At 32.8% G+C, this 26,472-nt stretch overlaps 1 pseudogene; it reads right to left on the reverse strand.

Moving 5' to 3' along the window:
• Positions 1 to 2,314: 2,314 nt before the first annotated feature.
• LOC121220320 (uncharacterized) lies at positions 2,315 to 26,047 on the reverse strand (annotated as a pseudogene).
• Positions 26,048 to 26,472: the final 425 nt, after the last annotated feature.

Here is a 26,472-nt window from a genome sequence, read left to right on the forward strand (position 1 = left end):
AAGTTATAAAAAAATAGTTAATAGCAGGTAAAAAGGATACAAAAGTTTTGATGTCATTTTCTGATATAAATTTATATATTTTTCTGTTGCAGGTGCATGGAATGAACGTGAAGGCTTGTCAAAGTATTTGTATTATTTGTATCTTTCTAATGCGGAGAAAATGAAAAGAAAAATAAAATAAAATAAAGGGTCGTGTTTGGTGTATGATATTAATAGTCTGTGATGTATTTGGCAAGCTATATATGAGAATAAATTTTTGCTTTTACTCATGTTCCAAATATTATATACATATATATGTATTATTAAGTAAAAGAGATTCATTTCAAAATAAAAGGAAAACAAGTCGTACCCGACCAGACACCAAAATTCTCTTGGAGTTAAAAAGATAAAGGGGTTTTTGAGTTTGCCTTATATAAAATTAAAGTTCTTGCACAACGAGTGAAAATTTAACGAATATGCTGGTTTAAAAAATATATATTTGGGATGATAAAAACGCCACGTGCAGGAAATGCTTTCAACTGAAGTGGTAGGAGAGAAGGTGAAAATGCATTGTCTTCTCTCTTAAAAAAAAATGACCCATTTCCTCAAATTTTTTTTTAAAAAAACAAACAAACCTAAAACCTAAATTTTCTTTAAAATCAATATATATCCCTCATTAACCCTCTATCAATGTCACAAGTTGTATATTTTATTATAAATAAATAAATAATAAAACTTATAATAATGATTAATGATTGCAACCATAAACTAACTAAAAACTAGCATATGCACCTATCAATTAATAGTATAGCTATGGTGAGTAAAGATATCGTTCCCACGAAAACTAAAAATACTAGTAATTACCGTCTTTCTATTATTTAACCGACAAATTTGAGTGATTGATTAAAACTAAAATTAACTAAATTAATTAACTAAAAACACGACAAAGAATGAATCAGGAAAACAAACGATTAACAACCAAGAAGCGAAACAATACCCAGGAAAAAATCTACCTAGATTTCATTTGTCATTATCAATTGAAATTAAACAATTTCTTCACTTAGTATCTTGATCCGTAGAAATCCCTAAATTATGCTAATATCTCTATCGAGAGTAAGAGCAACTAATTCTAGTTTGATTAATTGAATTTCTTTTTAATTAAAACCTCTATTATCACATTAACTCGATCTATGGATTGCCCTATTAGATTTGACTCTAATCCGGTAGATTTATGTCTTCCTATTTCTAGGATTGCATGCAACTCCACTCAATTATGCTAGACCTACTCTTAAACAAGGACTTTTCATCCTCTGATCTAAGCATAACAAACATGGATTAATAGTCCGGAAATATTAAACCAAGAATTAAGCACACATAATTGAGAACAAGATTACAATATTTGTTGCGTAAAACAGAAATAAAAAGATAAAATTCATCATAGGATTCATCTCCCCAAGTATTTAGAAAATTAGTTCATAATTGCAAATAAAAACATTCCAAAGACGGTATAACCAGAAGAAATAAAGAAACTCATAATATACTTCAAAGAAATCAAAAGGAGATCTTCAATTTTGATGGAAATTTGCTTCAGAGTCGGCTTCAATGGTGTTCTTTGAGTTGTTTTCTTCAATATTCTATGACGGTTCACTCCTCTCTTTTCATATTTGATATATATTGGTCTTAGAATGCCCGAAAAACCTAAAATTTGCATTTTTCCGCATGTTTGGAGTGCAGATCGCGATTTTCACACAATCTAGCACATGGCCGTGTGGCATCCCATGTGGCTCACACGGCCGTGTGCCCAACCAGTGTGGCTCCTGAAACTTGCTCCAATTTTTTTTTTATTTCTGATCGTTTTTCGCCCCTTTTGCTCCCAAATGCTCTCCTAAGTATAAAAACATGAATTTAAAGGATTATGAGCATAAAATACACCATTTTACATCGAATAATCATCCAAAAAAACTTTACAAATGAGAATAAAACATGTCACTTTTATCACTTGTCAATTAAATTAACTTTTCCAAGACAATTAATTATAAATATAACATTTTATTTATTTTTCTTTTCATAATTTATTTTTTAATTTTAATTAATTATGTTATAGTTAAATAAATTATAAAAAAAGTTACAACAGGGAGAAATGAATAATTTAATAACCTTTAATATGTAAACTTTTTACCAATATTATTTTTACCCTTTTTTACAATTATATATAATAAATTACAATTGCATTTTGCGCATAGCGTGAAAATATTTTTCGTAATAATAAAACATTTGATTTAATAATTAACGTATAATCTTAATTTTTACTCAAATGGAGAGGCTGCAATATATGAATTTTTATAATTTAATCAAAATTTATATAAATAAAAACTATATATACTTTTTAAACACACAACTACAAAATGATAAAATACAAAGCGTCTCATAATTATACCCTCTCTTATTTATCACAAGCTATAGTGTTTGAGTATCATATTCATATTGTTGTGGGAAAAAAATATACCCCGTTACTTGGAAAGTCCAGCATGAAGGGCTTTAAGCATTGACTTCGAAATTCTCTTGCAAAAACTTGTAAAGCTCCTCGGCCACCATGGAAGGGTACTCTTCATGTGGTAAAAGAGCACCAGCAACCTTAACAAACTTGCTGACTCCTCTTGCTTCCCTGAGAGCTTCCATCTCTGCTTTTGATCTCTTCGGAGATCCCTCAGTTGACACGACCAGAATGGGAGTTTTCCCCTCCAAACCAGAAAAGAGTTCAAGGAACTCATCACGGGAGTTAACAGGGTCGAGGAGACCAGTCAAGAAAGCAGCGGGAACGTATCGGGATCCTTTCTCTGTTGTTAACTTGTATCTGCTTTGAACAAATGCTGGAGTCACATTTTGAGGATTTGCATACACATGAGACTTGTACTGGGATTGAATTGCCCCCTCATTGCTCACAAGCATATTATACATCATCCAACCAGCACCTGGGGTTCTTAAGATGCCCCTTAACAGCCCATATCTGATAATTACAGGGGACAAAGATGAAAGCTTGTGGCTTAAGATTTATAGGAGAATTTGAAAGCAATCATATAAAAATGGCAGATTGAGGCTCAGAGTCAACGCTTGTTCGAAAACATTTGTAAAGAGAAGTAAAATCAAGCTTTGTCACGAAGGAGTGAAATGATATCTTACACATCAGCCTCCATTAAACTTCACACAATCTAGCACAGCATAATTGCTGCTTAAGGCCAGCAAACAGCTGTCCGTAACCCGCAAAGGTGAGATATCATTCGGATTTACCTAGTTTGCATACTGGAATCTCGACCAAACACGATAGGCAAGGGACCAGCCCAGGTTGGAGCGACTGCAGCAATAGCCTTCGGCTTCACCAACCCCTTTTTTGCTGCCCGAACCACTATTGTGGCAGCATGACCACCTCCAAAGACCAACAAATCATTCTCTGTTTCAATTGCAGAAAAATTGTGAACAAGCTATATTGCCTCCTAATTAGATGTCTAGCAATACTTTCTCGGAATATCGGTTAAATGATGCAAGTGAAGACAAAATGTACCATATTAGAAACCTATGCTACTTGGGTTCAGGACTGAGAATTTGATATGAGTATGTATCCAAAAGAGATGTGTTTAAATTGTTTTGAATATTTTTCATACATTTAGAGAGTTCTTGGAGATCATATCTCCGGATGTGTCAATCGCATATGTCACATACAAATACTTCAAAAAAATGAACCCTAAATTGTGGCCTATTGATTGGATGTTTACATTCTCAGGAATAACCTAGGTTTAAATCACAATTGTACCAAAAAATTACTTAAAGAAAATGAAGAGACATTGCAAGAAGGTCAAGCATCACTGAAGAACATTCTAGAAGAGGGGAGACACAAAACGTTGATTAAAAAAGAAAATCAAAATAACTTTTGACCTCAGATATTACCTATGCTGCTCAAACTCTTCCTTTTTGTGGAAGTACCCATGTTCAATCCTAATGTTCCACACATAGATACGGGGAATATGATCCCAAAAGATCCTCCAACTACATGAAAAAACTAGGAGAAATTTGACCACCCTAACACATACCCATATCCAACATTCATATCCAAATTCAAGGAACATAGAATATCACAGTCCAACTGCTAAATAGTTTCTCAAGGAATTTTCATACACAATGGAGAATGAAAAGTTTACATAGACAGGCTTAAGGTAACTATGGGCCAAGTTGTATGGGGTTGGAAGAAGTTTAAACACAAAATCAACATACTCATATTTGCCCAAACCCAGTTAAATTTGAAATATGGGTCTTATTCTGTTCAGACTAGTTAATATTTGTAAACAAGTAGCCTAAACCTGTCAAACCCACCATATTATATATTTAAAATATAAATGGTGAAAAATATTATTATTTATTTATTATTTATTATTATGTTTTAAATATGGATAACTTCACATGATTTTTAATGTTCAAACTGTAATATGGAATAGATTAATTATTTATATAGAATTAAAAGTTTATATATAATTGTAGGTGGGGATTTTAGACCCGGTCCGCCGGATCACCAGAATCCCCCAGATTACATCGGGACATCGAGTGTTCATTGTTTTACTTTGTGGAAAGCTAAGATGGAGGAGTAAGGAATTGCGGCCCAACCACTCTAAATTCTTGTGTTCATTGTTTATTGCTTTGTTCTTTTATTTCCACATATTTTTAAAGGTCAATTCATCCCCTCTTGGCTATTTCAGTTGTTTGATCAAGCTAATATTATTTCCTTTTAATTTTTACTATACCTTATACATGTCATCACCCTAACTCTTGTGGAATTTTTAAATTCCACTAACAGTATATCAAATATTTGTTCATAATATTATTGTTCAACCCCAAATCTTGGTTAAATATTTGGATTTGAACAAGTGATCAGATCCGTGGACTTAATCTAGAAAAGAGCATTCCTAAATCACAATAGGAATATGAACATCAAAGAGACATGAAATTGACGATTCAACCCCGGCAAAACACGAGCCGCACAAGGTAAGAAGCCATTCAAGCAAATCATCAAACAGATCAAGGCAACTAAAGAAAGTTCATATCTAAAAATAAGCATCAAACTAAATAAACAATATACAAGAAAAAGTTCAAGTATCCACCTGGGAACTTATCTCGTTAATAAAAACACAAGGTCTAACTAAAGTCATCAAGCAAATCATCAAACACAATCGAGGTAATTAAAAAAAAAGAAGCAGCACAAAACTGAATAAACAAATACAAAAGAAACAAAGGGTCTAAGTATCCACCTGAGGAACTTATCTCGTTAATAAAGTCGACAACGAAGTTTTCCATCACGTCAGCATCATAATCCATCTTTGGCCTGCTAGAGAACCCCAATCCAGGCCAATCAACAATAGTTGCTCGCAAATTGAGTTTACCAGACCGTTCCAAAATGTCTTTAGCAACACCTCTCCACTCTTCCACAGTGCTACATCTGATATTGTTGGCATCATAAGTATATTCTTCTGAGGACCAGTGCTTTCATGCTCATGCTCTTCATAGTACACGTCAATTACGTTATCCTTGAACTTCCATTCCCAATAATTTGTCTGAATGATCATACAACAAACTAAAATCAAACAAATATAAAAAGGAAAGGTTTAACTAAGAAAAAAAAAACAAAAGTCCGCAATGTCAATTAAGCAGAGACGTCATTTACCTTAGTGGGTTTGAGGGCTTTTTGTTCATTGACAGAAGAGGGTGTCGAGTAATCCAGGGAAGTAGAGGAAGCTCGAATGGAAATGGATTTAAAAGAGTAGGTGGTTTGAGAGAGAAATGGCCTATAGTTTTTGCAAGTAGGAGCAACAGTTGCTAGTGAAAAATGGAGATTGCAAAGGAGGCCATCGCCATGAAAATGAAATCCAATTTTCTTTTCGAGAAGAAAAGAGGAAGAGGTTTTTAATTTTTTCTGGCCCAGAGAACAAAAAAGAGACGCTTATGAGATAGAAAATTTACGGATTCCGTTGGAATTCTATTAATCACTTAAAAAGGAGGCTCTGAAAAAAAAAATCTGTGACAAGTTACTATGAACATTTCTAAAGGTTTAACATAATCTATAACACATGGTCAAACAATTTGGTGAGCATGGATCCTCGTTATATTAAATTCAAAAGCTTTAATCGTTAATAAAAAAATCTAGTATACTTACCCACCGAAATATAATGGTAAATATATATATTAAAAATACAGAATTTTATATTTACTTCTGAAAGATTGTAAATAAATAGAATTTTATGTGTATTGAAAACATATTAAAATTAAATTATTATTTAAAATATTTCTTTTATAATTATTGTAAAAAAATTTAAAATTACAATTTAGAAACATATTAAATAATTTCATGTAATATATTAAACATATAGAATTTTATATATACTTCTAAAAATTGAAAATAAATAGAAAATTAAATCTATTTTAAAACATTTTTAAAATTGGGATTTAAATATTTTATATAAGTTTTAAATTAATTTAATTTAATATATTTTTAAAATTTGGATTTAAATATTTTATATAGATTTCAAATAAATTAAATAGAATTTGATATGTCCATAAAAATATTTGTAGTGTTATTTGGAGATGTCTAACTGAAAACAAAATTAGTAACCAATAACAGCGTTAAATATTTTGGAAAATCATTAGTAAATTATGTATATAATAAAGGAACTCAATACTCAAAAATTTAGGTGATATAAAAGTTTACAATGGATATCAAAATATGCATGAGATGAGAGCAACTCTCCCCCTTGAATATGAATTTTTTAGCATATTTATTCATACTCATCTCTAGTACTATGCCTGGATTTCCATCTTTTAGGTTTGCACGGTGAGATTTTGATCTATGTAAAATTTTGAAAGATATTAGAAGGAAATTCTTTCGGATGTTGATTTAGAATCGATAAACAAAAATAGAGGAGAGTAATATTGAACATTTTGAGTTTAGTAGACACTATATTTTCAAAAGTATTTGTCAAAAAAAAAGTGATGGGATAAATTTAGGTGAGGAGAGAAGAAGATGACTTTATCATCCAAAAAACATGGTATCGATTAGAGATATTGATAACCATGTATTTGGGTGTTTTGCGGGTGAGTTTCTGAACTCCAACTTTCAGTTTTCATTCTACATGTTGTAGGGTTGTGATAGTTGGGTTATGTTTGCTAGAAAACTTTGCTGCATAATCTGGAGATGTTAAACTTGTTGCTGTTGGGTGAAAGTATTGTTTATGATGTTTTGTTCTAAGTGTGACTATGTGGCCTAAATCGAAAACTTCTTGCGTATATAATTGTTGTCCGCATAAGCCATCGAAATATCAATTGGTAGTAAATTATTGTTTGTTTGTGAATCTATGGTTATTGAATGAATGTGGCTAGACTGTTTATGAATTGCTCTTGTGTTGGCGAGCTGTAAAATACGAAATGGGGTGCATGTTAATGTAGAAGTGCATATGCCTTCTTGATATTAAATGTTGTGTCCAAAATTAAGATATGTTGCGAAAAAAGTATTGGTGTTGCGGCGGGATGTTAAATGAATGAGATATCGGTGTTGTGGCAGGATGCTAAATGAATGAGATATCGGTGTTGTGGCGGGATGTTAAACGAATAAGATATCGATGTTGTGGCAGGATTGTAACAGCCCGTTTTCAGTGGTGTTGGAAATAGTGGCTTCGGGACCACAAATCTAATAGAGAGTTCATAAATATCATTAGTTAATATTTATGAGTCAAGTATAATATTATTGAAATTTTAATTTAATAAATTTCATTAATTGGTCGTTTAGTCAAAGTTCAAGTGTATCATGATACAAATGACATGTCATTAGGGGCTATACAGTTTCGGGTGTTGGTCCTAGATGTCTTATCGATGGCCGAAGTCCTGCATTTGTTACGGATTCTCCACAGGTCGTGTGAGTAGCATCGTGTAGCTAACATCTCGACCCACAACTAGTGTGAGCAAGCCCATTTCACAACTTGTGTGAGCATTATAAAGACGGTTACAGTTACATGTAAAGGCACACTTTGTGTGCATTTCTCGAATATCCGATGTTATTCTATTTGGTTCAATGAGCAATTAAAGTTTAAAAGAAAAGGTACATTTATGGAATGAGCTATGTTATTAAGAATATGGAATGCAAATGTAATATATGTAATTGAATGGAAATTAAGGCATAAAATGGAAAGGTGTAGGTATGCATTGGTTCATGTTAATGAACATATGAAAAGGAAAAGTATGGGCTAAAAAGGGAACTAATTGAATATGTGATAAATTGTTGTATATTGAAATTCATTTCATTATATGTACCTTGTTTCATAGGTTGATGTATTTTTAAGTATATCTACAAACTAAGTGGAATGTTGTGAATAGGAAAGGAAATTATCCATATGATTTGTGATCAATGATTGAATGGTTTAATCATTTTATGTTTGGTAAGTTTAAGTTCCTTTTATATGAGCTTACTAAGCATTAGTTGCTTACGTAATTTTTTTCTCTATTTTGTAGATCATAAGAAAGCTCAATTGGGTGGAATAGCGTCGGAGCACGATCACACTATTGAATCATCATTTCGGTAGACTTTGGTTATTATGTTGATGGTTAGAAATGGCACGTAATAAGTGTATTATGTTATTTGGCCAATGTGTTGTGATTTGAGAGTTCTTGTTCATATGTTTTGATTTTGGCTTGTTAATGTATATGCAAATATGTGAATTGGTTATTTGTGAATGTCTTTTGAAGTAGGTGACTTATGGTAGAATTAGGATGTGAAAGAGTGGTCAAATAGTATATGAGATGCATGTTTAAAATAAGTCCTTTTATCATTAAGTTTGAATTGTTTTTGGGTGTTTATTTGTGGTACCAATGAGGGTATATTGTATAGGCATTTAGATTGAATGATATGTGTGTTTTGCCATGTATAAGGCTTAAATGTAATCTTGGTTCCTTTGATGTTTTGAGATTATGATAAGTTTATTATGATCAAGAGTTTAGTTGGTGTTGTGGTATAAATGATGATGTAAATAGGTGAAGTCGCTCTTGTGCATGTTCCATCTTATATTAGGTAAGTCATGGTTGAATGATATGCTATTAAAAAGGTTTTTGGTATGTTTGATCTAAGTTTATTGAACGAACTTGTAATGTTGAATGAGATTATGTTTAGTTTGTGATTGTGGTACCTTTTGTTGGTACATTGGTTAATCTTATAGGTTGATGGAATTGGTATGTTTTAATCATGTTTAAAATGTGTTTTGGTTATATGAATGTTTATGGAAATGGTGTGTCTTTGTGTGCAAGAAAGAGGTTTGAAATGAGTTTTTGGGGCAAATTTATGAAGCACATGGCCTGCGACACGAGCTGTCACACGGCCGTGTGCCACTCACAGTCACCCCACACAGTTGTATGTCATTATTGTTTTAGGTACAGGTTTCACACGGTTTGAGACATGGCTTACAATATAGCCATGTGACCTAACATAGAATGCACACACAGTTTGGCACATGGCCTGTTACACGGTCATGTGTCCATACTTCGAATGTCCACACGGTCTGGGCTATCACACGACCATATGACCCCTATTTCCAAAATTTTTTATGTTTTCCCAAAATTTTCTATTCTGTCTTAAATTGATCCCTAATTGTTTCCAAGTTGTTTTTAGGCCCTCGAAGGCTCGGTTTAAGGTCAAATAATGTATTTTTACTATGTCTATATTGAGCTAATAAATGTTGATATTAAATTGCATAATTATTTTTATTTTGAAGTTAAACATTCTATTTTGTACAGTAATGCTCTGTAACCCTAATCCAACAATAGAGACAGGTTAGGGGTGTTACAAGGATATTAAATGAATGAAGTATCAGTGTTGTGGCAGGATGTTAAATGAATAAGATGTTGGTGTTGTGGCGGGGTGACTAAATGAATGAGATATCGGTATTATGGCGAGATGTTAAACAAATGAGATATCAGTGTTAAGGTAGGATGTTAAACGATTGAGATATCGGTGTTGTGGCGGGATGTTGAAGGTATTGTGGGGTAAGCTTGGTACGAAATTACTGTATTCAACTACATGTCACCCCCAAATCGATGGCCAAATTGAGGTAGTCAATCGAATTTTAGGAGCCTTATTACGATTTGTTGTGGGAAAGAACATTAAAAATTGGAAAGAATGTTTGCCATTTATTGAATTTTCATATAATAGATCTATTCATTCTACAACTGGCTATTCACCATTTGAACTTGTTTATGGTTTTAACCCACTAATAGTACTTGACCTTGCACCATTACCACTTGAACATATTGTTAATTTAGATGGCGAATAGAAAGCTGAGCTGGTGAAATCCTTACACGAGAAGGCTAGGCAACGAATAGCCAAAACAAATGACATCAACACCAACAAAGCAAATAAGGGGCGCAAACGGGTTGTCCTTGAACCCGGAGATTGGGTTTGGGTCCATATGAGGAAAGAACGATTTCCTACAAAAAGAAAGACCAAGTTGGACCCAAGAGGCGATGGGCCTTTCCAAGTACTCGAGCGGATCAATGATAATGCATACAAAATTGACCTACTCGGTGAGTACAATGTAAGTTCTACTTTCAATGTGGCTGACTTATCTCCATTTGATTTTTCAGATTTGAGGACGAATCATTTTGAGGAAGGGGGAATGATACGAGTCACAAAGGCCCAATTCAAGCTCAAGAATGTGATGGGCTCAAATTACCACAAGGCCCAATAACGAGGTCAAAGGCCAAGCAAATGCGTATGAAACTAAATGGAACCGTTCAAGACTTCATTAGCAAGGCCTTAGATACGTACACAAAGGAAAAAGAAAATCAAGATTCACTTTCTTGTTTTCAAGAAAATCAAGAAACCGAATCTTGGTCTAATTTTGCTGTTTTGAGCGATTTCAATAATCAAGAAAATCAAGATCTTAAATCTTGGAAATCTTGGCCCAAGAAACTGAATCTTGCAGCTAAAGCGCATTAGATCTCAGTTACGAGCATCAACGAGCCAATTTCGAGAGAGAACGGATTACAAGCCCAAGTTCTTGAAGATACGACCCAATAAGATGTTCCAAGCCCAACTAAGAAGTTAAAATTAGACTTAGTTGAAAATTAGGCCAAATTGTGAAAGTGGCCCAATTTGTAAGATTTTAATTCCTTAAATACTTAGTTTTAATTTTTAGACTTTATGAATAAATTCCTATGTAAAAATTCAGCCCAAGAGACCCATTAAAAAAGCCTTGGCCGAATTTCCCTTGAAGTTAATAATTAGGGTTTTTTTTTAGTTTTCCTAGTAGGGTTAGGAAAATAGTTAAAAGGCCTATAATATGGCTTGGTCGGCCACCCTTAGCAATCAATTAGAATGAAATCAGATTTTTGTTGAATGAGAATTCTCTTTGAGTTTCTCCAAGAATTTTTTCTTGAGTTTTCTTTAAAAGTACTTTTAACAATCTTTTAGATTGTGGGAGCCATCTTCAGCCTTCTTCTTGCCGTGTTTCTACATTGGAAGGTAGATTGGAGCCGATTGAAGGGAGTTGTGAAATCTTTCTTGATTTCAAGGCTTATTAGGACTTTCTTTATCTTTCTTGCTGTTTATTCCTCTTTAATTTTTTCTGCTTGTGTCAAATTATTGGTTAACTTGTTTTATTGTTCTTGTTGCGTTTCAGCCATTCCAAACTTCAAGATTTGTTTTTGCAACATTCTTTGGCATCAAGAAACGTCCTTTATTCATATTTTCCAGATTTCTTGCCGCCCAAGTATTCTATTTTCTATCTCGATTTGGGTTTCTTGATCTTTGAGGTTAATTTTCTGTTTTCTGTTTCCGTTTCAGCCCAAGTGTTTATAGCTCTCGTTGGACTTTCCCGTGACTTGACAACTCGATCTTGGTCCGTGCGCGATCCTCTATCACCACCTCTAGGGTATTCCAGTAGGGGAATATTTATTGTTAAAATAATATTATTTAATTAATCTATGTTCAACTAGAACTCTTATATTTTTTTCTCTATATTAAGAGACATAGCACAAGCCATAAACACACAACACTAAGCGTCCCTACTCTATTAGAAAATTGTAGGAATGTATTCTAAGTTAAATTATGAGAGCTAAATTTATTAGTTTTGTTCCTAGAAGAGATAATTAATTTTCCTTACTGATAAGTTAATAAAATGTTCATTCTATGCAATCGATTCATGAATTTAGAGTTTGCACTCTAAGCAAAGCGGAGTTTAAGAATAACGGAGAAGATCGTTTTGATTGAAAGTTGGAAAATGAATTAGACCACCTAACTTAAAGCAAGAATACTAATTTAGTTAGGATTTATTGTTAAAAAAACAGCCACTTGGTTTTAAAAAGTTTTAATTTTCTACAGTGCAACAAAACTATTTTCTAAACCGATTTTTTCCACAAAATGAGTTCTTAAGGTTCTCCTTAAAAGCGACTTAGACTGCATCCACTATTTCATTTGGCACCGCCTCTCGTATAATATGATATCTTCAATTTTTGTGTTTTTCTGTGTATGATTTCTCATCCCCTTAGTATTAGTTATTGTCACACTATTATCATAATACAATGTTATAGTTTTTTCTATACCAGGAATGACATCAAGATCGTTAAGAACTTTCGAAGTTAGACTATTTCCTTTGTTTCCTCAAAAGTACCCACGTGTTTTCATTACTTGACACTTCTTTACACTATGACTCCACTGTTAGAGATATAAACATAATTCGATGTCGAATTCCTCGTATCCCCACACGTTTGGAAGTTAGAACTTGTATATCCAATAGGAGTTAGATCCCATTCATAATATAAAAAGATATAATCTCTCGTTCTTTGTAATTACATGAGTATGTGCTTAACTGTCTGGCAGTGCCTTGGACCAAAATTCGCATGATATTGACTTACGAATCTTACTGCAAAACATATATATGGTCATGTGCATAACATAGCATAACATAGCATAGCACATAAAACTTCCTATCATCGAAGAATAAGAAACTTTCCTCGTATGCTCTCTTTCTTTGGTTGTCTTAAGATAGTATCCAAAGAAGCATGGAGGCCCAATACAAAAGGTTATATACCTTTTTCAAATCGTCCATTGTAGAATGTTCCAATATCTTGTCTGTATATAAAGCTTGTGATAAAGCTATCATATTGTAATAATATATTAATTCAATTTCATTTTTCAAATATTCTCTAAATTTTTATATTTATTCAATTTAGTCTCTAAAACTAAAATAGCTATATCTTTCAAATTTGAGCTTTGATTTACAATTGAATTTCAATTTCATCCTTCAACAGCTTTCTATTAACCATAATTACAAAAATTACATGCCAATTTCAAAATATTTACACTTTACAAATTAATCATTTTCATTTCTAAGCTTAAAAGCTAACATTTTAACATCAAAACTTCAAGCATTCATCAATGGAAATATTTATAAATTTTAACAGTTTTACGATTTAATACTCGAGTTAGTTAAACCAAGCTACAACGATATCAAAAACATAAAATTTATGAAAAACGAGCTTAAAAAATCTTAGCATGCAAGAGTTGAAGCTTGACCAATTAAGAAAGCTTTAAAAATGGCTTCTAGGGTGTTTTGTTTGAAGTTTTCGGTGGAGAAACTAAATGATGGCAATGATGGCTTTTGGTTTTATTATTTTGTCCTTTATAAATTTTATACTAATATATCTATAATAATTTTAACATTAATTACAACCAAAACATCACCCCAACCATCCACTAATGCTTAAAAGTGGCTAATTGCCATTTAAACCTTTAATGTAATACTATCTAGCCCATTTAACTAATAAAAATAAATAGTGATTAACTTTTATAATTTTTACGATTTAGTTCTTATACCTTAACAAGTCACCAATTCAGCAAAATTACCTATCCAAAATCTAATTCACTTATATAATCACTCTGTAAATATTTAATACATATATTTACGACCTCGGTTTAGGGAAACGAGGTTTCGATACCTTAATTTCCTAAACCACTGATTTTAGAACTGATATACTTGTAAATTGTCTAACTTTCCGAATAACCAAATTTATTAAATCAAAATGCAATCTATTTCTATACTAACCTCGTAAATATTAAATTACGAGCACAATTTATGGAAAATGGCATTTTGAAATCGTAATTTTTGACACCATTGGAAAATCGAGTCGTTACACTTGGAATATAATTCACGCATAAAGACAACTAATATATTAAATAGCTCACATATTAATATAAGCAACGCGCATACAACACACTTTACTTAAATAGATAGTTCACATTCACTCTCTGTGAACATATATTTTACGGTAAGTCTAGGTTGATTTACCTAATGCAACTTATATAGGGTGAAAATATTAGCAAAGTCATACTTGACTAATACATATCAGACACATGACTATGGAATCACATTCGTAGCTTCATGTCTGTGGACTCAGGTTTGCAGATCCATACCTGCCATCATATATAGAAATATGTACTTACATATTGTTCTAGCGGACTCACGCTAGATGATTATTTCTTGTGCAATCATTCTTGGAGAACTTAGACCCGTAAATTCACACTATGCGAATTTGTTCGCGCGGACTTGTACTTGGCGGACTTAATTTTGTTAATTTTCATAAAGTGGAGTCCTAGTGGGCTGACTCAACCTAGGAGCTTGAGGACAAGTCCTACAGACTGTCTTAGCTTGCAATATAGCCCTTACGGGATCTTACTTGCAGATTTACATTTGGAGGAATAAATCTTGCAAATACTTACTTAGTGATCTTGTACATGCAGGTTCATGTTCCACGGATGATCCTCGTGGACCCATGTTGGGTTGTTTATCATATATGTAGATTCATTATGGTGCGAATTGTGTGCTTGAAGACGAGTCCTGCGAACTATCATGTATTTGTATATGTAAGGACAAGTTCCTGTGGATTGTCATACCTTACTGTTTGAGGACAATTCCCACCTCAACACCAGTCCTCATATGTAGCATCAATAAGTGGCTAAGGAATTTGACATCTCTGTCGGAAACAATTGTTTTAGGGATGCCATGAAGTCTTACTACATCTTTAAAAAATAAGTCTGCCACATGTGTAGCATCATCTGTTTTGTGACAAGGAATAAAATGTGCCATCTTGGAAAACCTGTCAACAACAAAAAATATACTATCTCTTCCTTTCTTAGTTCGTGGAAAACCTATAATAAAATCCATGGATAATTCTACCCATGATGAAGTAGGAATCGACAAAGGAGTGTAAAGGCCGTGAGGCATCACCTTAGATTTCGCTTGTTTACATGTGATGCACTTAGAACATACCTTTGCAACATCCTTCTTCATATGTGGCCAATGGAAGTGTTCTTGCAAGATGTCAAGTGTTTTGGTCACTCCAAAATGTCCCATTAAACCCCCACTGTGGGCCTCATGAATAATAAGTCTCGCATGGAACAATTTGGTATGCACAACCTGTTTACACGAAAAAGAAATCCATCTACAAGGTAAAACTTCTCAAAAGTAGTATTTCCACAATTACTATAGATATGGCCGAAATCAGCATCATCAGTATATAACTCTTTAATATTTTCAAACCCTAATACTTTAGCATTTAATGTAGTTATTAAAGCATATCGTCTAGACAAAGCATCCGCAACTACATTATCTTTACCTGTTTTATATTTTATCACATAAGGGAATGTTTCAATGAATTCCACCCATCGGGCATGCCGTTTACTTAACTTACCTTGTCCCTTTAACCATTTAAGGGATTCATGGTCTGTATGAATTACAAATTCATTAGGCAGCAAGTAATGTTGCCATACTTGAAATGCACGAACCAATGCCAAAAGTTCTTTATCATAAGTTGAGTAATTTAATTGTGCACCATTCAACTTTTCACTAAAATAAGCAATTGATTGCTTATCTTGCATTAAAACAGTGCCAATGTCAATTCCTGAAGCATCACACTCAAGTTCAAAAGTGTTAGTAAAATCAAGTAATTTAAGAAGAGGAGCAGAACATAACTTAGCTTTTAGGGTTTAAAATCAGGTAATACTAGCCCTTTGTTCCTTTAATTGTTGCTCGATCTCAATGGCTTTATGAACTACTTCTTCTAAATCAATGTATGTTGGTAGCTTAATGTATTAGCAATTGGCCTATTTAAACCATCAATAAATCGAACCATAGTTGTTTCATCATCCTCCTCTACATTAGCTCTCTGAATGAGCATTTCCATCTCCTTAAAGTGTTCATCTACCGCCCTTCTACCTTGAACAAGTCGTATAAGTTTTGTTTTAACCTCTCTATAGTAATGAGGTAGAATAAATCTTTTACGCATGACTTGTTTCAACTCATCCCATGTCGTAATCTCACGTTCATAATTCTTATGACTATTTACCCCAAGTTGAGTCCACCAACTTAATGCGTAATCTGAAAATTCCAGTGTTGCTAACGATACTTTTTCATCATCCGGACATTTATAATAGCAAAACATAAGCTCAATTTTAGATTCTCATTCATAATAAGCTTCTGGATCATTCTTACCACGAAATTGAGGAATTGTGAATTTTGGTTTTGCTAAAAGAGGCTGTCCGCGATCATGACATTCATAGTCAGCTCTAGGGACACGTCTAGGAGCGTGCCTATGAGCACGAGGCTGGTTATCCACGTCATTTTTAATTGGACCCCGATACTAAGGCTCTTGATCCAATCGCATCTCATTGATAGTAGCACTCAATGTTCGAAGTGTGGCATTTGTTTGTTTCAATGCAACAGCCTGTTCGTCTAACTGTTGTTGGATCTCTTTAAATTTATCATGGACACCATTATGGTCATCATCAACTTGACCAATTCTAGACATTTTTTTTCTTTTGGAATACCTGCAAAACAAACACTCAACACTAAAAAAGGAAAATTAAATTCTCAAAGAGGTAGAATTCAGTCTTGTGAGTTCTTTAGTAGAGTCTATATCAATCAATTAGAAAGTGTATGAACCGTAACTACCAACGAATACTAATTTGCACTAGGAGTCCTAAAAGTAACGAGACACCAATTGATTTGTGTTGCATCGAGGAAGAATTGTGCACACTTTTAAATCCTACTAACACAAGAAACAAGAAGGTGTTAGATAGTGTAAAGGAAGAATAAAAGCAAAACAAATGAAATCCTACAGCTAAGAATTAATAAAAATTGCTGATACCCAAAAACTCGAAAAACTGCGGAGTAACTTGACAACTTCGTTCGAGGTGTTACCAATCTCCAAAAATCACGAAATTTAAACTGAAATGTCCTTAAATATTGTATATTTGATCTGGAAAGTTTCGGCACTAAACTCAACTTGCTGAATTTTTTTAATTTTTATCTGATTTCACCTTTTTCTATTTTTTTGATTTTTTCTACTGATTTTTATGCGGGAGATATTTTTTAATATTCTATCACAGTGCCACAAATATGCATATAAAATTTCAGACCAATTGGACAATGTTTACCCACTAAAATGAATTTTTTTTCAAAAATTTTTCTGTGTAAAAAATATGCTGTTTTTTAAAGGAAATTAGTTTAGAAATCAACCAGGAACACCCAAAACACCCAAAATCTGATACCAAATGATAGAGGATCGCGTGCGAACCAAGATCGGGTTGTCAAGTCACGGGAAAGTCCAACGAGAGCTATAAACACTTGGGCTAAAACGGAAACAGAAAACAGAAAATTAACCTCTAAGATCAAGAAACCCAAATCGAGATAGAAAATAGAATACTTGGGCGGCAAGAAATCTGGAAAATATGAATAAAGGACATTTCTTAATGCCAAAGAATGTTGCAAAAATAGATCTTGAAGTTTGGAATGGCTGAAACGCAACAAGAACAATAAAACAAGTTAACCAATAATTCGACACAAGTAGAAAAAATTAAAGAGGAATAAACAACAAGAAAGATAAAGAAAGTCCTAAGAAGCCTTGAAGTCAAGAAAGATTTCACAACTCCCTTCAATCGACTCCAATCTACCCTCCAATGTAGAAACATGGCAAGAAGAAGGCTGAAGATGGCTCCCACAATCTAAAATATTGTTAAAACTACTTCTAAAGAAAAATCAAGAGAAAATTCTTGGAGAAACTCAAAGAGAATTCTCATTCAACAAAAATCTGATTTCATTCTAATTGATTGCTAAGGGTGGCCGGCCAAGCCATATTATGGCCCTACTAAGAAAACTAAAAAAAAAACCCTAATTATTAACTTCAAGGGAAATTCAGCCAAGGCTTTTAATGGGCCTCTTGGGCCGAATTTTTACATAGGAATTTATTCATAAAGTCTAAAAATTAAAACTAAGTGTTTAAAGAATTAAAATCTTACAAATTGGGTCACTTTGACAATTTGGCCTGATTTTCAACTAAGTCTAATTTAAACTTCTTGGTTGGGCTTGGAACATCTTATTGGGTCGTATCTTCAAGAACTTGGGCTTATAATCCGTTCTCTCCTGAAATTGGCTCGTTGATGCTCGTAACTAAGATCTAATGCGCTTTAGCTGTAAGATTCAGTTTATTGGGCCAAGATTTCCAAGATTTGAAATCTTGATCTTCTTGATTCTTGAAATCACTCAAAACAGCAAAATTAGACCAAGATTCGGTTTCTTGATTTTCTTGAAAACAACAAAGTGAATCTTGATTTTATTTTTCCTTTGTGTACGCATCTAAGGCCTTGCTAATGAAGTCTTGAATAGTTCCATTTAGTTTCATACGCATTTGCTTGGCCTTTGACCTCGTTATTGGGCCTTGTGGTAATTTGAGCCCATCACGTTCTTGAGCTTGAATTGGGCCTTTGTGACTCGTATCAGGTGGTGACATCTAGTCTCTGGGATAAGGTTGTCACCCATTTCTTGCCAGATGGGTCTTCATGTTTGTCTATTGTATTAGGTACACTTATATATATTATTTGGTCTTTAAAACAATTCATATATTTTACCAGCCAATAACTATTTAATCTTTCTTATGTAAATTTTTTTCTCAACCTAATTATAATTCTATTCAAGTCACAACGACTTAATCATACTAGAATCTAAGAGTAAATAAATTTAATTATCTTGTTCACTGAAATTGTAATAACAAATTAATTTAATTTTCCCTTTGAACTTCAATTATTTAATTACAATTAATTAAATGATAATTCAATTAAATTAATTTAATCTTTAAGTCATATCTTACGATGAGAATACACATTCGTTACAGATAGTAAAGCATGTGATCTATTCTTCTAATTCGTCGTTTTCATTTGTTCATCACACTGATTCATTTGCAAATCGTCTAGAGTTGTATCAAGATAGTGGGAGACTGATTTGACATGTATAATTAGAGGTCAAATAATTAGTAATTAAGTTCTGACTTGATTTATTAATTACAATATTATTTAGTCATGGAGTCATTGTACTATAGTACCATAACTTAGCTCTCCTTTATTATATACCATTACAAAAACTACTTAATCAAGTGCTCACCCAATAACCTTATCATATATGTTTTACCTTCATAGAATATTCTTAATCTCTTTGGGTTAAAAGTGTTTACCCAATATGATACTATTTTATCTTATAGTAATTATTACATTTTCCTTCATGAAAAAATCAATTACTAACAAATAGTAATTAAATCATTCATCCTAGACAAATGACTCGTGACCACGTTACTTCTTCATTTATCATGTAACGCTGATGAGAATATATCATTTACCCTTTATTGGGCTACGAATTCCACTATTGTAGGTGAAGCTATGACATGCAAAAACCGTATGTCAAGCATACCAACTTTAGACTCTATTATGAATTGAACTCAGACTATTAATATATCAAAGTATACGAGTCACATGTATATAGTTGGTCACTTACTCAGGATTAAGATAAGTCACAATATGAACATCACAAGTGAATGAACCCAGAAACGGATCTAGGATTCATTCTACTTGGATCATGTTAGATGTACAATCAATTTAGACAGTCACATCTTTGTTTCTATCTTTTGGGATTCATGCACTCCAATATTTAAGACAAAATATCTCCCGAATTGGATTTGATAGACAACATAATAATCTTTTAATCTATTTGCTAAATTGTTAAATAAGAAAAAATGTAGAAATGAATTGAAATTTTATTAATATTTTCTTTTTATTAAGATGAAAACTGTGGAGATGAATTTGGGATTGAGTGAATCACTGCCAACACTTATATGATATATTGGAGCTTTAGGCTCACTATTTATTAAATAGTTTAAAGATTATTAGTTGTGATTAAGACTAAAGATTACAAAACCTCATGGATAATTTATAACGTTTAAGACTTGAGCAAAAGTTGAACTCAATATACATTTTAAGTTCTCAAATAATTGTTACAAAAGAAAATTTTATCCTTGCAAAGTTTTGTCACATTTAGACATTAGAATGGAACATGAGAACTGCCCAAGATTTTAACTATATGCTTAACTGGTGCATATGTATAATGGAAATGGATAACAAAGGCACAATGTCATTAACTTTGAACACAACTATACTAGAAATTAAACACAAATAGGCCAATAGGGGAATGCAATGCTCAAAATTATAGGAAGAACTCATAACTACAAACACACAGTACTTATAGTATATAGTCATCACTTAGCGGCAGTTAAAGAAATGTTCTCTCCAAATCTTCAATATTTCTCATTGCTTTCTCATTCTCTTTATTCCCATTTTGTATCTCAACACGTAAAGCTGCATGGAGTAAAAAAAAAAGTGACTGGTCATATGTTGTAATGAAATCTTACAGAAACCCTGCAACCTTTAGAGTGAATGGTTGTTTATCAAATCTTATTACATTCCTAGAATTTAATGTCCGGTCGGAATCATGCATTTGTGTTTGACAATTATTATGAGAAATTAGTTTCACACTAACATGTATCTTTCACAAGGAACATTTCTTTTGATTGATATCCAAGCATTTCATAAACATCCCAGGAACATTTCATTATATATTATACTAAAAAATTAACGTAAACATCTTTCCTCTTGTTTTTTCCTACAACATTATCCTTCTTGTTTTTTCCTCACCTTATCTTTTTTACTTTTGTCCACAACCTTGATCATGAAAGTGATATTTTGTCTAGTCAACATATTTATGTGCTTTCTTTTGACCGAATTTTACACATGATACTACTAAATTTGATGTTCATTGCTCAATTTTTGTGTAGGTGCAATACAAATCCAAAATGTCAAAAACAAGTGGAAATAAGGGATCACATGAAAGATTTGAACATGTACAAGACCATTTAGATTTAAGGACTATTTGTATTAAAAATTATTTTTATTTTTATTTGAACTTGTATAAATATTTTTAGGAGTTTAATTAGGATTAAGTTTTATCTGTCATTTAATTAGATAAATATTTAATTTTATCTTAAAGAGGTTACTTAAGAGTACAAGACTGAGTTTCTAATCTAGCTTAAAAAGCTTAAAAACGAGTAGGGAAAGGTTAGATTTTGTTTTCGGTTGAATTTTGTTTTTGTCTTTCTTTTATTTTTTTATCATCTTAGTTGGTGAAAATCTCCAAGTTTCTCTTTTCTTCGACTTTCAATTTTTTTATTTTATAACTTTCTTTTGTAAATTTTCCTTGACTAAATTTTTTATTGAGTAATTAATATTTCATTCTAGCTTAAGATTGATAAAAATTCAGTATTAGAATTCTCAGATTTGAAACTGTTCTTCGCTCTTGATTTTCATATTCACTAATTTATAAATTTATAAGAAAGATAAGACCACCTCATTAGTATCATTTTGAACATTGTTTCTGTAAAAAAATCTGATATCGTATGTAGTATTAATATGTCAATAACAAAGATAATGCAATACAACGCAGTAGTAGTAATACAATAGAATACCTATAATTGGACAAAGTTAAAAATTAGAAGAATTTTGCCTAGGCCTATATAAACAATTTCCTTAAGACAGATCCGTCCTTTCCTTGGTGCTTTGAGTAATGTTGGACGTTTGTCTCCCAAGATACAACCACAAACGATCACAGTAGTAGCACAACAACAGTGATCAATCGAACACAATCTTGTCTTTCTCTATTACCAGGAGAAATGAAATTAGAAGGAATTTTTTATATTGATACTTTTGATGATGTGTTTTTGAAATCTCCTAACTTGGCTTTCTATAGAGCAGAGGAAATGAATGAAGAGATTTGTTGAAAAATTAATAGACATGAGTGAAAAGAGACGATGAATGAAAACAATCCAATATTAAACCAAGAGATACATTTTTTCAAAAGATACAACTGTATGGAAAAATGCACTATTAAACCAAGAGATACAATTATCATTCATCACTAAATAACTAGTTTCTAACAATCCCCCATATGAATGAAATTGATGTATCAACGAGACTCAAAGACTCAAAGAGGTGATAGATTCTACATTCGGTATTTGCATAGGATAGGTAGGCATCAACCCTTGAACCTTCTCTTGTGAAAGTATATTTACTTTCCTAGCTGACTAGTAGACGCGATGTCCTTAAACTGTTCAGCCGTTTGTGTAAACGATGATATTCCTCACACAAATACCTCCCTGACAAGATTTTTGGTTCTCATGGGTATGTTCATATGGTCGTGAACATCCTCCTTGTTTTACAAGAGCTTAAAGAATTATGCCCTAATAGTCTCCTTGAAACGGCCCCACTTCACTCTCACATAGGTGACTTATGTTATCTGTTTCACCGAAACAGACAATGGTCATTAAAAGCTTTGTTTAACCTTTTCCACATTTTAATCACTATTTTCATCATAGGAATGGACTCGAGATAAGAACCCCCACAGCGACCTCACAAGGTCTATGCAAGTAGGTTGTCCCACTGAACCTAGATCTTAAGATATCCAGCCAACTAGGTTGGGTTTTTCTTCACATAAAGCCTTAAATATTCATGGGCTTTAGTCTCACTCCTTTCAATGTTTTATCAACTTGATCTTGGTTTAACCCTTTGGTTAGTGGATCTACAGTGTTATCTTTTGATCTTACAAAATCAATAGACATAACTACAATTGAGATCAATTATTTAACGGTATTGTGTCAATGACGCATATGTCTCGACTTACCATTATACATTACGTTCCATGTTCTACCAATTGTTGCTTGGTTATCACAATATATGCATATTATGGGCACAGACTTTGGCCATTCAGAAATATCCTTTAAAAAGTTTTGTAGCCATTTTGCCTCTTCTCCAGATTTGTTTAGAGCTACAAACTCAAATTCCATTGTGGATCTGGTTATAATCGTTTGCCTTGAGGATTTCCATGACATAGCTCCTCCTCCTAATGTGAAAATATAACCACTTGTGCCTTCAATATCTTGAATATTAGATATCCAACTGGCGTCAGAGAATCCTTCTAACACAGTAGGATTTATGGAATAATGTAATCCATAGTCTGAGTATATCTGAGATATCTCAATACCCTTACAATTGATTTTCAGTGGTTCTCCCTTAGATTGCTTGTGAATCTGCTTACGATGAAAGCAATATTAGGTCTAGTGCAATTCATAAGGTACATTAAACTGTTTATGACTCTTGCATATTCCACTTGGTCAATACTTTCACCTTCGTATTTGGACAGATGTTGATTTATATCTATAGGATTTCTAGCTACACCAAAATCATCCTTGCCTAATTTCTCAAGAATCTTGTCTATTTAGTGTGATTATACGAGACCTTCAGACGACCTTTTAATTTGGATTCCCAATATCATATCAGCAAGTCCCATATCTTTCATATCAAATCTTGAATTTAACAAGTTTTTGGTACATTTTACCATTTCATTATTACTTCCAAAATTGAGTATGCCATCAACATAGAATCACATATCCATCAACAGTGGTTTTGGCATACATACATTTGACACACTCTTTAATTTTAAATCCATTTGATATCATGACACTGTCGAACTTTTCATGCCACTACTTTGGTGCTTGCTTAAGTCCATACAAAGATTTTACCAATCTACAGACTTTTCTTTCTTGCCCTAGAGCTACATGATCCTCAGGTTGTTCCATGTAAATCTCCTCATCAAGATCTTCATTTACAAAAGCTGTCTTAACATCCATTTGATGAACTTCTAGATTCCGCAAAGCGGCAATAGCAAGTATCATCCTTATAGAAGTTATTCTTGATACAAGAGAAAATTTATCAAAGTAACCAATGCCTTCCTTTTTTCTATAACCTTTTATAACCAATTTGGCCTTATACTTATCAATTGTTCCATCTGCTTTCATTTTTCGTTTGAAAATCCATTTAGAATTTAGTGGTTTAATTCCCTGAGGTAGATCCACTAATTTTCATGTATGATTTTTCATAATGGAATCAATTTCACTCTTGATAGCATTTTTCCAAAAAATGCTTTCAAATAATCATATAGCTTCAGTATAAGTTTGACATTCAGTTTCTAACATATAGGTCAGAAAATTTGATCCAAATGACTTTTCCACCCTTACCCTTTTACTTCTTGGTTTTGCCTTGACTTCAACTTCTTGTTGAAATTCTTGACTATCAATAATTTCTGAAGTTCGTTTTGTTGAACTTGACCCATCTTCCCTAGTCTTACAAGGGAATATATTTTCAAAGAATGAGACATTTTTATATTTTAATATCGTATTCTTGTGAATTTCAAAATTCTTTGATTCATGTAAAAGAAACTGATATGCATTGTTGTGGCATGTATAACCAATGAAAATACAATATACCGTTTTAGGACCTATTTTCATTTGCTTCGGTAAATGAACCATTACCTTTGCAAGACACCCCCTCACTTTCAAGTAGTTGTAGGAAGGTTTTCTACCATTCCATAACTCATATGGTGTTTTGTTCTTTTTCTTATAGGGCACCTTATTTAAAAGGTAATTCGCTCATTAAACAACTTCCGCTACATGTTTTGTGACAACCCAAAACTTCTTAGCATTGCATTCATCATTTCCTTTAGGGTTCGATTTTTACACTCTGCTACTCTATTGGATTGAAGAGAGTATGGTGGTGTCACTTCATGAATAATACCATCTTGTGCATAAATTTACCAAATGGTTCAACATATTCACCACCATGGTCACTTTTCACCCTCTTAATTCTTTTATTAAGTTGGGTTTCAACTTCCTTCTTATAGAGAACAAATTTCTGTATAGCTTTATCTTTACTTTTAAGCAAATATACATAGCAATATTTTGTGCTATCATCAATGAAGGTAATAAAATATTTATTCCCTCCTCTAGTTTGAATAAATTTTAAGTCACAAATATCATTATGTATTAGATCGAGTGATTTAGTATTTCTTTCAACAGACTGAAATGAAGACCTTGTTAGTTTTTCCTCAACACACGTTTCACATTTATGATTATAATTAATATGAAATGAAGGAATGTGCTCTAAGTTAATTAATCTATGTAAAGTATTAGAATTAACATATCTGAGCAGACCATGCCATAAATCAAATGACTCAAGCATATAAACAAAAGAAGAAGCATTATTCTTATTCATAGTATTAGCTTTTACAGAGATAACATTAAGTTTCCATATATCATTTAATACATATCCCCTTCTCACAAATGTTCCCCCTTTTGACAAAACTAACTTCTGGGATTCAAATATCATCCGAAAGCCATGCATACTTAGGAGGGTCCCAGAGACTAGATTCTTGCGTATATCAAGCACATACAACACATTTTGAAGTTTCAACTCTTTGCTAGAAGTCAACTTCAAAATCACAGTGCCTTTCCCCTTAATCTTAGAAGTTGCAATATTGCCTATATAGAGTTTCTCCCCTTTCTCACAAGGAACCAACTCAACAAAAGAGTCCTTGTTACAGCGAATATGACATGTGGCACCAGTACAAAGCCACCATTCTCTTGGATTTGAATCAACTAAGTTGACTTCAGAAATCACAGTGCAGAGGTCAAGATCAAATACTTCATTAGAAATATTTTCCACAATGTTGGCCTCATTTATTCTGACCCTCTTTGGAAGCCTATAATCAGATGACTTGTGTCCCATCTTATTGTAATTAAAGCATTTTCTTTTTTGGCTTCTTGAAAACACCACCTTGTGGTCCTAATTTAGACCTAGTCTAAGAATGTTTTCTTTTCTTGGAGTCCTTAGCAAAGTTAAGATTAGTTGATTTGTTTAGCCTTTTAGCTGCACCTCAATTGTTTTCTTCAATTCGAAGTCTGACAATCAGATCTTCCACCATCATTTCCTTTATCTTATACTTAAGATAGTTCTTGAAGTCATTCCAAGCAGAAAGAAGTTTTTCAATAACGGCTGTCACCTGAAAGGATTCACTTATCTCAATCCCTGCTAAAAGAATACCATGAATGATCAATTGGAATTCATGCACCTAATTTACAACAGCTTTAGAATCAACCATTACAAGGTTTAAGAACTTGGCAACTAAGAATTTCTTAGCACCAACATCTTTA

Source organism: Gossypium hirsutum, chromosome D08, assembly GCF_007990345.1.
Source record: "Gossypium hirsutum isolate 1008001.06 chromosome D08, Gossypium_hirsutum_v2.1, whole genome shotgun sequence".
NCBI lineage: Eukaryota > Viridiplantae > Streptophyta > Magnoliopsida > Malvales > Malvaceae > Gossypium > Gossypium hirsutum.